We start from the raw sequence: 16,060 nt of genomic DNA on the forward strand, positions 1-16,060 counted from the left end.
ATGTAGTGATCACAATATAGTAGCCATATCTAGGAAAAGCAAAGTCTGAGTAAAGCCAGTGTGTCTATGGATGCAGATGACTCAACACTATACACATCAGCTACTACAGTGACTGAAATGACTGCAACACTTAACAAAGAGCTGCAGTTAATTTCTGAGTGGTTGGCAAGAAATAAATTAGTCCTAAATATTTCAAAAACTAAAAGTATTGTATTTGGGACAAATCATTCACTAAACCCTAAACTTAAACTAAATCTTGTAATGAATAATGTGGAAATTCAGCAAGTTGAGGTGACTAAACTGCTTGGAGTAACTCTGGATTGTAAACTGTCATGGTCAAAACATGTTGATACAACAGTGGTTAAAATGGGGAGAAGTCTGTCTATTATAAAGCGCTGCTCTGCCTTCTTGACAACACTGTCAACAAGGCAAGTCCTACAGGACTTTTTGTTTTGTAGCACCTGGACTACTGTTAAGACGTGTGATCAGGTGCCACAAAGAAGGACAGGAAAATGCCAATTGGCTCAGAACAGGGCAGTACGGCTGGCCCTTGGATGTACATACAGAGCTTACATTAATAATATGCATGTCAATCACTCCTGGCTGAAAGTGGAGGAGAGAGTGACTTCTTCACCCATGTTTTTGTAAGAGGTGTTGACAAACTGCTCAGACACCCATGCATACCCCACAAGACATGCCACCAGAGGTCTCTTCACAGTCCCCGGGTCCAGAACAGACTATGAGAGGCGCACAGTACTAAATAGAGCCATGACTACATGGAACTCTATTCCACATCAGGTAAGTGATACAAGCAGTAGAATCAGATTTAAAGAACAGATAAAAATACACCTTATGGAACAGTGGGGACTGTGAAGATACACACACTAGCACACGTTCTCTACACACACGTACATTGTAATGTTGTATTATACATCTTGTTGTGTAGATATGTAGTGGTGTAATAATGTTACATGATGTACTGTTTTACATGTACAGTAAGTGTCTTAATGTGTTTGGAAGGAAGAGTAGCTGCTGCCTTGGCAACAGCTAATGGGGATCTCAAATAAAATACAAATACCAAATACAATGCAGTAATCAATATCAATGTAGTACTAAAAATAACTTAAGGTAGAACAAAAACACACAATAAATACAAATAAGAAATAAGAACACAAGAAAGTAAATCAGCTCTATACAGGGTCGGTTCCAGCACCATATTTACAATGTGCAGGGATACTGGAGTGATGGAGGTAGATACTGTATGTATAGGTGATAGAGTAGCAGCTTATATGATGATTGTATGTGAGTGTGTGTGTATGTGTAGAGTCAGTATAAATGTGTGTGTTAGCAAATTAAGTGAGTGTGTGAGTGTAGAGTCCTGTGAGTGTGCATTGACAGTAAAACAACAAATACAATGGTCAACTCAGATAGCCCATGTAGCCATTTAGTTAGCTATATAGTGGTCTTATAGCTGAGAAGCTGTTCAGGAGCCTGTTGGTGTCAGACTTGATGCACCAGTTTCGCTTTCCATGCGGAAGCAGAGAGAACAGACTATTGCTTGGGTGGGTGGAGTCTTCAATGATTTTCTGGGCCTTCCTTTCACACCACCTGATATACAGATCCTGGATGGCAGGGAGCCTGATATAGAGGTCCTGGATGGCAGGGAGCTTGATGTAGAGGTCCTGGATGTCAGGGAGCTTGATGTAGATGTCCTGGATGGCAGGGAGCCTGATATAGAGGTCCTGGATGGCAGGGAGCTTGATATAGAGGTCCTGGATGGCAGGGAGCCTGATATAGAGGTCCTGGATGGCAGTGAGCTTGATGTAGAGGTCCTGGATGGCAGAGAGCTAGATGTAGAGGTCCTGGATGGCAGAGAACCTGATATAGAGGTCCTGGATGGCAGGGAGCCTGATTTAGAGGTCCTGGATGGCAGGAAGCCTGATTTAGAGGTCCTGGACGGCAGGGAGCTTGATGTAGAGGTCCTGGATGGCAGGGAGCTTGACTTATTGGTCATGGATGGCAGGGAGCCGGATGTAGAGGTCCTGGATAGCAGGGAGCTTGATGTAGAGGTCCTGGATGGCAGGGAGCCTGATTTAGAGGTCCTGGATGGCAGGGAGCTTGATGTAGAGGTCCTGGATGGCAGGGAGCTTGATGTATCGGTCCTGGATGGCAGGGAGCCTGATTTAGAGGTCCTGGATGGCAGGAAGCCTGATTTAGAGGTCCTGGACGGCAGGGAGCTTGATGTAGAGGTCCTGGATAGCAGAGAGCTTGATGTAGAGATCTTGGATGGCAGCTTAGAGCTTAGCCCCAGTAATCAGATTCAGAATCATGTTTATTGTCCTACATGGGGAAAATCTTGGCACAGCTCACACACAAATACATAAAACAGAGGAATAAAAGAACAGACAGGCAGAAATAGTCCAGATGCCGCAGTCGATGACTGGTGGCCATGATGCTCCGGTACGGTAGGAGGAGGAGTTTGGGTTTGACAGGTTGCACATACGCCGGATGACAGACAGGCTTTGCTGTGATTTCTTAGTTGTTTCAGTGGTGTGTTGTTCGAAAGTGAGCTTCTAGTCTATTGTTATTCCGAGATATTTTAATGACGGAACCATTTCGACGGCCTCTATTTTGATGAAGATAGGGCCGTCACAGATGGTTTACTGGGCTGTCGGCAAAACCGTCAGTAGCACCATGCGATCGAGGGCGGTGCTGGTGCCATACCAAGCAGTGATGCAGCCAGTCAAGCTACTCATAATGGTGCAGCTGTAGAACTTTTTGAGGATTTGAGGGCCCATACCAAACCATTTCAACCTCCTGAGGGAGGTTGTGCGCATGTGTGGACCATATTAAGTCCTTAGTGATTTGGACACAGAGGAACTTGAAGCTCTCGACCCACCCCATGCAGCCCCATCGATGTGGATTGGGGCGTGCTCACCCCCCATTTCCTGTAGTGCACAATCAGCTCATTGGTCTTACTGATGTTGAGTGAGAGGTTGTTGTCCCAGCACCACACTGCCAGGTCACTGATCTCCTCCCTGAAGGCTGACTCGTCGTCGCAGGTGATCAGGCCTACCGCTGTCATGTTGTCAGCAAACTAGATGATGGTGTTGGAGATGTGTGTGGCCACGCAGTTGTGGGTAAGAAGGAGTACAGGAAGGGACTAGGCACACACCCCTGTGTGGCCACCGTGTTGAGGGTCAGCATGGTGGAGGTGATGTTGCCTACCCTCACCACCTGTGGTCTGTGGCCTGTCAGGAAATCTGGGATCCATTTGCAGAGGGAGGTGTTTAGTCCCAGGCTCCAAAGCTTGTTTACGAGCTTGTAGGGTACAATGGTGTTGAACGCTGTGGTGAATTAACATAATTCTTACATACATATTCCTCTTATCTAGGTGGGTAAGGGCAGTGTGGATTGCGTTGTATTATGCAAATTGGAGTGGGTCTAGGGTGTCTGGGATGATGGAGTTGATGTGTGCCATAACCAGCCTCTCAAAGCTTCATGATTATAGATGTGAGTACTACAGGGCATTAGTCATTGTAGCATGAAGCCTTAGAGGGAACAGAATGATGGTGGTCTGGGGATTACAGACTGGGACAGGGAGAGACTGAAGATGACCATGAAAATGCCTGACAGCTGTTCTGCGCATGCTCTGAGAACGCCGCCTTGTGAGTGTTGACCTGATTAAAGACCAAACTCACAACGGCTTCGGAGAACAAGATCACCCAGTCCTCTGGGTCGGTGTGTATGTTCATATCTCAGCTGTGTGTGTTCATATCTTAGCTGTGTGTGTTCACATCTTAGCTGTGTGTGTTCATATCTCAGCTGTGTGTGTGTTCATATCTCAGCTGTGTGTGTTCATATCTTAGCTGTGTGTGTGTTCATATCTCAGCTGTGTGTGTGTTCATATCTCAGCTGTGTGTGTGTTCATATATCAGCTGTGTGTTCATATCTTATCTGTGTGTGTGTTCATATCTCAGCTGTGTGTGTTCATATCTCAGCTGTGTGTGTTAATATCTCAGCTGTGTGTGTTCATATCTCAGCTGTGTGTGTTCATATCTCAGCTGTGTGTGTTCATATCTCAGCTGTGTGTGTCCATATCTCAGCTGTGTGTGTTCATATCTCAGCTGTGTGTGTTCATATCTTAGCTGTGTGTGTGTTCATATCTTAGCTGTGTGTGTTCATATCTCAGCTGTGTGTGTTCATATCTCAGCTGTGTGTGTTCATATCTCAGCTGTGTGTGTTCATATCTCAGCTGTGTGTGTTCATATCTTAGCTGTGTGTGTTCATATCTTAGCTGTGTGTGTTCATATCTCAGCTGTGTGTGTGTTCATATCTCAGCTGTGTGTGTTCATATCTTAGCTGTGTGTGTTCATATCTTAGCTGTGTGTGTTCATATCTCAGCTGTGTGTGTGTTCATATCTCAGCTGTGTGTGTGTTCATATCTTAGCTGTGTGTGTTCATATCTCAGCTGTGTGTGTGTTCATATCTCAGCTGTGTGTGTGTTCATATCTTAGCTGTGTGTGTTCATATCTCAGCTGTGTGTGTGTTCATATCTTAGCTGTGTGTGTTCATATCTTAGAGCATGAAGAGGAGCCCTAACAGGCTTTACTCCTAACCTCCAGTAACCCTCAGAATCCTTTTTACTGCTGGGGGTGTAACACTGGGAACCATGTCATGGGCACACATGGGCACACACGGGCACACACGGGCACACACGGGCACACACACACACACACACACACACACACACACACACACACACACACACACACACACACACACACACACACACACACACACACACACACACACACACACACACACACACAGCAGAGCTACATTCACCAATGCTAATGTCATCAGTGCTTTAAAGCTGGTTAACCTCAGTGGTAGCTTTGAACCCCTATTCCCAAACATACCTGTTCACTAGTTCACTGATATTATATCTGGATAGCTGTGTATCTCACTGTCTCTCCTGGATGGTTAATATAATCCCACTGACTGTAGTTTCACTGTCTCTCCTGGATGGGTAATATAATCCTATTGACTGTAGTTTCACTGTCTCTCCTGGATGGGTAATACAATCCTACTGACTGTAGTTTTACTGTCTCTCCTGGATGGGTAATATAATCCTTCTGACTGTAGTTTCACTGTCTCTCCTGGATGGGTAATATAATCCCACTGACTGTAGTTTCACTGTCTCTCCTGGATGGCTAATATAATCCCACTGACTGTAGTTTCACTGTCTCTCCTGGATGGGTAATATAATCCCACTGACTGTAGTTTCACTGTCTTTCCTGGATGGGTAATATAATCCCACTGACTGTAGTTTCACTATCTCTCCTGGATGGGTAATATAATCCCACTGACTGTAGTTTCACTGTCTCTCCTGGATGGCTAATATAATCCCACTGACTGTAGTTTCACTGTCTCTCCTGGATGGGTAATATAATCCCACTGACTGTAGTTTCACTGTCTCTCCTGGATGGCTAATATAATCCCACTGACTGTAGTTTCACTGTCTCTCCTGGATGGGTAATATAATCCTACTGACTGTAGTTTCACTGTCTCTCCTGGATGAGTAATATAATCCTACTGACTGTAGTTTCACTGTCTCTCCTGGATGGGTAATATAATCCTACTGACTGTAGTTTCACTGTCTCTCCTGGATGAGTAATATAATCCTACTGACTGTAGTTTCACTCAAACCCATTTTGGCTTTGCCTTTTTCAAGGGAAGCTGAAGTTCTTCTACTAACAGGAGATTCGGACTCCTGAGTGGCGCAGCAGTCTAAGGCACTGCATCTTAGTGCAAGATGCGTCACTACAGTCCCTGGTTTGATTCCAGGTTGTATCACATCTGGCCGTGATTGGCTGGGGTAGGCCATCATTGTAAATAATAATTTGTTCTTAACTGACTCGCATAGTTAAATAAAGGTACAAATAATTCATAACTGTTTTAAATACTATTTTATTTACTAGGAGAGGGTGGGCTGTCACACAGAATAATCAACCCCTAGCCCACAGGCCCTTGTGTAGATCTTGGATAGGTGTAAGCGAGTGCCATTTTGCATTCACCTATCCAATCCTCTCAGATCTACACAAGTGCCTAGGGGGGTAGAAGATAAAAGTGCCTAGGGGGGTAGAGGATACAATTTCCTAGGGGGGTAGAGGATTAAAGTGCCTAGGAGGTTAGAGGATAAAGTGCCTAGGGGGGTAGTCAGAGGCTATCCTAAGGGTTGATTTGAGATTCAAGGAGTGTGTGAGTCAGCTGACTATGGTGATGTAGTGACATAGTGGTATAGATGGGTGATGTAGTGGTATGGAGGGGTTATGTAGTGATGTAGGTGGTGATTTAGGGGTATAGAGGGGTGTCATAGCGATATAGGTGGTGATATAGTGGTATAGGTGGTGATATAGTGATATAGGTGGTGATAGAGGGGTGATATAGTGATATAGAGGGGTGATATAGTGGTATAGAGGGGTGTCATAGCGATATAGGTGGTGATATAGTGGTATAGGTGGTGATATAGTGATATAGGTGGTGATAGAGGGGTGATATAGTGATATAGAGGGGTGATATAGTGGTATAGAGGGGTGATATAGTGGTATAGAGGGGTGATATAGAGGGGTGATATAGGGGTATAGAGGGGTGATATAATGATATAGAGGGGTGATATAGGGGTATAGAGGGAAGATATAGTGATATAGGTGGCAATATAGGGGTATAGAGGGGTTATATAGGGGTATAGGTGGTGATATAGTGGTAAAGGTGGTGATATAGTGGTATAGGTGGTGATATAGTGATGATATAGGGGTATAGAGGGGTGATATAGTGGTATAGAGGGGTGATATAGTGGTATAGAGATATTATATAGTTATATAGGTGGGTGGTGATATAGGGGTATAGAGGGGTGACATAGCGATATAGGTGGTGATATAGTGGTATAGAGAGACGATATACTTATATAGGTGGTGATAAAGGGGTATAGAGGGGTGGTATAGGTGGTGATATAGTGATATAGGTGGCAATATAGGGGTATAGAGGGGTGATATAGTGGTATAGAGGGGTGACATAGTGGTATAGAGAGATTATATAGTTATATAGGTGGGTGGTGATATAGGGGTATAGAGGGGTGACATAGCGATATAGGTGGTGATATAGTGGTATAGGTGGTGATATAGGTGGTGATAGAGGGGTGATATAGTGGTATAGAGGGGTATTATAGTGATATAGGTGGTGATATAGGGGTATAGAGGGGTGATATAGTGATATAGAGGGGTGATATAGGGACAGAGGGGTGATATAGGGATATAGGTGGCAATTTAGGGGTATAGGGGGGTTATATAGGGGTATAGGTGGTGATATAGGGGTATAGGTGGTGATATAGTGGTATAGTTGGTGATATAGGGGTATAGAGGGGTGATATAGTGATATAGTGAGATGATATACTTATATAGGTGGTGATATAGGGGTATAGAGGGGTGATACAGGGGTATAGAGAGATTACATAATTATATAGGTGGTGATATAGGGGTATAGAGGGGTGACTCCTCTAGCTCTAACTCCTCTAGCTTCACAATGAAATAGGGTGCAGGCCAGGCTGGCCTGTTAGCCAGCCTGCCAGCTTAGTGGAGTCTGTCACTAGCACAGTCAGTGTAGTCAGCTCAGCTATCCCCATTGAGACCGTTTCTGTGCCTCGACCTAGGATGGGCAAAATTAAACATGGCGGTGTTCGCCTTAGCAATCTCACTAGGATAAAGACCACCTCCATTCCTGTCATTATTGAATGAGATCGTGATACCTCACATCTCAAAATAGTGCTACTTAATGTTAGATCCTTTACTTCAATGGCAATTATAGTCAATGAACTAATCACTGATCATAATCTTGATGTGATTGGCCTGAATGAAACATGGCTTAAGCCTGATGAATTTACTGTGTTAAATGAGGCCTCACCTCCTGGCTACACTAGGGACCATATCCCCCGTGCATCCCGCAAAGGCGGAGGTGTTGCTAACATTTACGATAGCAAATTTCAATTTACAAAAAGAAAAATGACGTTTTCGTCTTTTGAGCTTCTAGTCATGAAATCTATGCAGCCTCCTCAATCACTTTTTATAGCTACTGTTTACAGGCCTCCTGGGCCATATCTAGCGTTCCTCATTGAGTTCCCTGAGTTCCTATCGGACCTTGTAGTCATAGCAGATAATATTCTAATTTTTGGTGACTTTAATATTCACATGGAAAAGTCCACAGACCCACTCAAGGCTTTCAGAGCCATCATCGACTCAGTGTGTTTTGTCCAACATGTCTCTAGACCTACTCACTGTCACAGTCATACTCTGGACCTAAATTTGTCCCATGGAATAAGTGTTGTGGATCTTAATGTCTTTCCTCATAATCCAGGATTATTGGACCACCATTTTATTACGTTTGCAATTGCAACAAATAATCTGCTCAGACCCCAACCAAGGAATATCAAAAGTCGTGCTATAAATTCACAGACAACACAAAGATTCCTTGATGTCCTTCCAGACTCCCTCTGTCTAACCAAGGATGTCAGAGGACAAAAATCAGTTGCACCCCTAAAAGCTTAAAACATTTCTCATAAGAAACTAGCTCCCTGGTATACAGAAAATACCCGAGCTCTGAAGCAAGCTTCCAGAAAATTGGAACGGAAATGGCGCCACACCAAACTGGAAGTCTTCCGACGAGCTTGGAAAGACAGCACCATGCAGTATCGAAGAGCCCTTACAGCTGCTCGATCATCCTATTTTTCCAACTTAATTGAGGAAAATAAGAACAATCCTAAATTTATTTTTGATACTGTCCCAAAGCTAACTAAAAAGCAACATTCCCCAAGAGAGGATGGCTTTCACTTCAGCAGTAATAAATTCATGAACTTCTTTGAGGAAAAGATCATGATTATTAGAAAGCAAATTACGGACTCCTCTTTAAATCTGCGTATTCCTTCGAAGCTCATTTGTCCTGAGTCTGCACAACTCTGCCAGGATCTAGGATCAAGAGAGACACTCAAGTGTTTTAGTAATATATCTCTTGACACAATGATGAAAATAATCATGGCCTCTCAACCTTCAAGCTGCATACTGGACCCTTTTCCAACTAAACTACTGAAAGAGCTGCTTCCTGTGCTTGGCCCTCCTTTGTTGAACATAATAAACGGCTCTCTATCCACCGGATGTGTACCAAACTCACTAAAAGTGGTAGTAATAAAGCCTCTCTTGAAAAAGCCCAACCTTGACCTAGAAAATATAAAAAACTATCGGCCTATATCGAATCTTCTATTCCTCTCAAAAATTGATGAAAAGGCTGTTGCGCAGCAACTCACTGCCTTCCTGAAGACAAAACAATGTATACAAAATGCTTCAGTCTGGTTTTAGACCCCATCATAGCACTGAGACTGCACTTGTGAAGGTGGTAAATTACCTTATAATGGCATCAGACCGAGGCTTTGCATCTGTCCTCGTGCTCCTAGACCTTAGTGCTGCTTTTGATACCATCGATCACCACATTCTTTTGGAGAGATTGGAAACCCAAATTGGCCTACACGGACAAGTTCTGGCCTCGTTTAGATCTTATCTGTCGGAAAGATATCAGTTTGTCTCTGTGAATGCTTTGTCCTCTGACAAATCAACTGTAAATTTCGGTGTTCCTCAAGGTTCCGCTTTAGGACCACTATTGTTTTCACTATATATTTTACCTCTTGGGGATGTCATTCAAAAACATAATGTTAACTTTCACTGCTAGGCGGATGACACACAGCTGTACATTTCAATGAAACATGGTGAAGCCCCAAAATTGCCCTCGCTAGAAGCCTGTGTTTCAGACATAAGGAAGTGGATGGCTGCAAACTTTCTACTTTTAAACTCGGACAAAACAGAGATGCTTGTTCTAGGTCCCAAGAAACAAAGAGATCTTCTGTTGAATCTGACAAATAATCTTAATGGTTGTGCAGTCGTCTCAAATAAAACTGTGAAGGATCTCGGCGTAACTCTGGACCTTGATCTCTCTTTTGATGAACATATCAAGACTGTTTCAAGGACATCTTTTTTCCATCTACGTAACATTGCAAAAATCAGAAACTTTCTGTCCAAAAATTATGCAGAAAAATTAATCCATGCTTTTGTTACTTCTAGGTTAGACTACTGCAATGCTCTACTTTCCGGCTACCCGGATAAAGCACTAAATACACTTCAGTTAGTGCTAAATACGGCTGCTAGAATCCTGACTAGAACCCAAAAAATGTATCATATTACTCCAGTGCTAGGCAAGGGCTGATTTCAAGGTTTTACTGCTAACCTACAAAGCATTACATGGGCTTGCTCCTACCTATCTCTCTGATTTGGTCCTGCCGTACATACCTACACGTACACTACGGTCACAAGATGCAGGCCTCCTAATTGTCCCTAGAATTTCTAAGCAAACAGCTGGAGGCAGGGCTTTCTCCTATAGAGCTCCATTTTTATGGAATGGTCTGCCTACCCATGTGAGAGACGCAAACTCGGTCTCAACCTTTAAGTCTTTACTGAAGACTCATCTCTTCAGTGGGTCATATGATTGAGTGTAGTCTGGCCCAGGAGTGGGAAAGTGAACGGAAAGGCTCTGGAGCAACGAACCGCCCTTGCTGTCTCTGCCTGGCCGGTTCCCCTCTTTCCACTGGGATTTGCTGCCTCTAACCCTATTACAGGGGCTGAGTCACTGGCTTACTGGTGCTCTTTCATGCCGTCCCTAGGAGGGGTGCGTCACTTGAGTGGGTTGAGTCACTGATGTGATCTTCCTGTCTGGGTTGGCACCCCCCCTTGGGTTGTGCCGTGGCGGAGATCTTTGTGGGCTATACTCGGCCTTGTCTCAGGATGGTAAGTTGGTGGTTGACGATATCCCTCTAGTGGTGTGGGGGCTGTGCTTTGGCAAAGTGGGTGGGGTTATATCCTTCCTGTTTGGCCCTGTCTGGGGGTATCATCGGATGGGGCCACAGTGTCTCCTGACCCCTCCTGTCTCAGTCTCCAGTATTTATGCTGCAGTAGTTTATGTGTCGGGGGGCTAGGGTCAGTTTGTTATATCTGGAGTACTTCTCCTGTCTTATCCGGTGTCCTGTGTGAATTTAAGTATGCTCTCTCTAATGGTCTCTTTCTCTCTTTCTTTCTCGGAGGATCTGAGCCCTAGGACCATGCCCCAGGACTACCTGGCATGATGACTCCTTGCTGTCCCCAGTCCACCTGGCCGTGCTGCTGCTCCAGTTTCAACTGTTCTGCCTGTGATAATTATTAAATCAAATCAAATTAAATCAAATATTATTTGACCATTGTTGGTCAATTATGAACATTTTGGCCATGTTCTGTTATAATCTCCACCCGGCACAGCCAGAAGAGGACTGGCCACCCCACATAGCCTGGTTCCTCTCTAGGTTTCTTCCTAGGTTTTGGCCTTTCTGGGAGTCTTTCCTAGCCACCGTGCTTCTACACCTGCATTGCTTGCTGTTTGGGGTTTTAGGCTGGGTTTCTGTACAGTACTTTGAGATATCAGCGAAGGGCTATGTAAATAAATTTGATTTGATATAGTGATATAGAGGGGTGATATGGTGGTACATGTGGTGATATAGGGGTATAGAGTGGTGATATAGGGGTATAGAGGGGTGATATGGGGGTATAGAGTGGTGATATAGGGCCATATAGTGGTATAGAGGGGTGCTATAGTGGTGCAGAGGAGTGATATAGTGGTATAGAGGGGTGATACAGTGGTGTAGAGGAGTGATATAGTGGTATAGAGGGGTGATTTAGTGGTGTAGAAGGGTGATTATAGTGGTGTAGAAGGGTGATTATAGTGGTGTAGAAGGGTGATATAGTGGTGATATAGGTGTATAGAGGGGTGATATATGGGTATATAGTGGTGATATAGGGGTATAGAGGGGTGATATGGGGGTATAGAGTGGTGATATAGGGCCATATAGGGGTATAGAGGGGTGCTATAGTGGTGTAGAGGAGTGATATAGTGGTATAGAGGGGTGATATAGTGGTGTAGAGGAGTGATATAGTGGTATAGAGGGGTGATTTAGTGGTGTAGAAGGGTGATATAGTAGTTTAGAGGGGTGCTATAGTGGTGTAGAGGAGTGATATAGTGGTATTGAGGGGTGATATAGTGGTGTAGAAGGGTGATATAGTGGTATAGAGGGGTGATATAGTGGTGTAGAAGGGTGATATAGTGGTGTAGAAGGGTGATTATAGTGGTGTGGAAGGGTGATATAGTGGTATAGAGGAGTGATACAGTGGTATAGAGGGGTGATATAGTGGTGTAGAAGGGTGATTATAGTGGTGTAGAAGGGTGATTATAGTGGTGTGGAAGGGTGATATAGTGGTATAGAGAGGTGATATAGTGGTGTAGAAGGGTGATATAGTGGTATAGAGGGGTGCTATAGTGGTGTAGAGGAGTGATATAGTGGTATAGAGGGGTGATATAGTGGTGTAAAGGAGTGATATAGTGGTATAGAGGGGTGATATAGTGGTATAGAGGGGTGATATAGTGGTGTAGAGGAGTGATATAGTGGTATAGAGGGGTGATTTAGTGGTGTAGAAGGGTGATATAGTAGTTTAGAGGGGTGCTATAGTGGTGTAGAGGAGTGATATTGTGGTATTGAGTGGTGATATAGTGGTGTAGAAGGGTGATATAGTGGTATAGAGGGGTGATATAGTGGTGTAGAAGGGTGATATAGTGGTGTAGAAGGGTGATTATAGTGGTGTGGAAGGGTGATATAGTGGTATAGAGGAGTGATACAGTGGTATAGAGGGGTGATATAGTGGTGTAGAAGGGTGATTATAGTGGTGTAGAAGGGTGATTATAGTGGTGTGGAAGGGTGATATAGTGGTATAGAGAGGTGATATAGTGGTGTAGAAGGGTGATATAGTGGTATAGAGGAGTGATACAGTGGTATAGAGGGGTGATATAGTGGTGTAGAAGGGTGATTATAGTGGTGTAGAAGGGTGATTATAGTGGTGTGGAAGGGTGATATAGTGGTATAGAGAGGTGATATAGTGGTGTAGAAGGGTGATATAGTGGTATAGAGGGGTGCTATAGTGGTGTAGAGGAGTGATATAGTGGTATTGAGGGGTGATATAGTGGTGTAGAAGGGTGATTATAGTGGTGTAGAAGGGTGATATAGTGGTATAGAGGAGTGATACAGTGGTATTGAGGGGTGATATAGTGGTGTAGAAGGGTGATTATAGTGGTGTAGAAGGGTGATATAGTGGTATAGAGGGGTGATAGAGTGGTGTAGAAGGGTGATTATAGTGGTATAGAGAGGTGATAGAGTGGTGTAGAAGGGTGATATAGTGGTATACAGGGGATATATAGTGGTGTAGAAGGGTGATATAGGGGTATAGAGGGGTGCTATAGTGGTATAGAGGGGTGATATAGTGGTGTAGAAGGGTGGTATTGTGATATTAGAGGGGTGATATAGGGGTATAGAGGGTGATATAGTGGTGTAGAAGGGTGATATAGTGGTGTAGAAGGGTGATTTAGTGGTATAGAGGGGTGATATAGTGGTGTAGAAGGGTGATATAGTGGTATAGAGGGGATATATAGTGGTGTAGAAGGGTGATATAGGGGTATAGAGTGGTGCTATAGTGGTATAGAGGGGTGATATAGTGGTGTAGAAGGGTGATATAGTGGTATAGAGGGGTGATATAGTGGTGTAGAAGGGTGATATAGTGGTGATATAGTGGTGTAGAAGGGTGATATAGTGGTATAGAGGGGTGATATAGTGGTATAGAGAGGTGATAGAGTGGTATAGAGGGGTGATATAGTGGTGTAGAGGAGTGATATAGATGCATAGAGGGGTGATAAAGATGCATAGAGGGGTGTTAATGGGCTATAGAGGTGTGATATAGGGGTATAGAGGGGTGGTATAGTAGTATAGAGGGGTGATATAGTGGTATAGAGGGGTGGTATTGTGGTTTTAGAGGGGTGATATAGTGGTATAGAGGGGATATATAGTGGTGTAGAAGGGTGATATAGGGGTATAGAGGGGTGCTATAGTGGTATAGAGGGGTGCTATAGTGGTATAGAGGGGTGATATAGTGGTGTAGAAGGGTGATATAGTGGTATAGAGGGGTGGTATTGTGGTTTTAGAGGGGTGATATAGTGGTATAGAGGGGTGGTATTGTGGTTTTAGAGGGGTAATATAGTGGTATACATATATCTCTGTTGACAATCGTTTTTCTCAACCTTTCTGACTAGAGGATACCAAAGACCCTGCATACATTAAAAGGATAGTTCACTTTTTTTGTTAGGTTTTAGATTATTCTAGATTTACTAACCAGTCAACGACCTCAAAAACAATTCAGATTAAACAAACAAAAAACTATGGAAATTGAATATAGAACAAAAAAGTGAACATTCCTTTTAAACTCTCTCAAGGATTTTGTAACTTTTGTCCTACTCCTGACTGCTTTAACTGGTGGGTGTAGAAATACCTGAAAGACACAATTCACTGGGGATTGGAACCGGGCCATGTGATGACGTGCACTGCTACAGTCCTTTTTTTCCTGATATAGAAGAGAAAAAAAGAGATGATGAAGAAGAATGTCTCCCCTCTGTCTCCTCTGACTCCTGAAGGGGAGAGATGAGTTCCTAATGCAGATGCCAGCTCTATCTTTCATCCAAGAGAGTTGCTTCACCTTGAAAATAGAGCAGACATTATCTAACAGCCGGGACAGAACAAACTCTATAGCCAAATGAGGAACTTGAGTCAAAGACATGACAGACCATTGTCATACATAGATCTAGGGAATTCTCTCTCTCTCTCTTCTCTTCTTTCTTTCTCTTTACCTCTCTCTCTTTTTCACTCTCCCTCAGTATCCATCTCTCTCTCCCTTTCCCTCTTTCTTTCTTTCTTTCTGTCTTTCTTTCTGTCTTTCTTTCTCCCTTTCTCTATTTCTCTCTCCATTTCTCTCTCTCTCTCAATTCAAAGGGCTTTATAGGCATGGGAAATGTGTTTACATTTCCAAAGCAAGTAGAATAGAAAATTAACAAAAAGGGAAATAAACAATCAGAAATGAACAGTAAACATTACACTCACAAAAGTTTTTGAACAATGTAGACATTTGAAATGTTATATTTTTGGCTATGTACAGTGTTGTAACGATGTGCAAATAGTTGAAGTATGAAAGGGAAAATGAATAAACATAAGTATGGGTTGTATTTACAATGGTGTTTGTTCTTCACTGCTGGTTGCCCTTTTCTTGTGGCAACAGGTCACAAATCTTGCTGCTGTGATGGCACAGTGTGGTATTTCACCTAATAGATAATTATTTGTGGGTCTGTGTAATCTAAGGGAAATATGTGTCTCTAATATGGTTTTACATTTGGCAGGAGGTTAGGAAGTGCAGCTCGGTTTCAACCTCACTTTGTGGGCAGTGTGCACATAGCCTGTCTTCTCTTTAGAGCCAGGTCTGCCGATGGCGGCCTCTCTCAATAGCAAGGCCATGCTCACTGAGTCTGTACATAGTCAAAGCTTTTCTTTATTTTGAATCACAGTGGTCAGGTATTTTGCTACTGTGTATTCTCTGTTTAAGGCCAATGTCGTGTCTTTGGCTGTGCCGGATTAAGTGATGTCATATGCTATTCTATAAAATCCTTTCTCTGTATATAATATTACCTGATTGAGCTAATCATGTAAATGTAATTAACTAGAAAGTCGGAGCACCACGAAAGAATATCTATAGAGCAGTTATCTTCCGAATAAACTCTTAAAGACCTAGTAATATTTTACATCAATAGCAGTCAATATTAATCGGCACCTTATTTCAATCTCTTCTGAAAGTTGTAAATTCTTGGTTATCTTCATGAACCCTGGCTAACAAGTTGAATCAGCAATACAAAATTGGGTTTAATTATTTATTTACTAAATACCTAACTAATCACACATAATTACATATACACAGAATGAACCATACATTGATTACAAATTATGTCATAAAGGAAAATTTCCCTAGCGGATGGAAACAGATATGACAGCTGGTTACCCAAAGAAAAGGGGGTT

The sequence above is a fragment of the Oncorhynchus mykiss genome, chromosome 25, assembly GCF_057628025.1.
Source record: "Oncorhynchus mykiss isolate SJ-2025 chromosome 25, ASM5762802v1, whole genome shotgun sequence".
Lineage (NCBI taxonomy): Eukaryota > Metazoa > Chordata > Actinopteri > Salmoniformes > Salmonidae > Oncorhynchus > Oncorhynchus mykiss.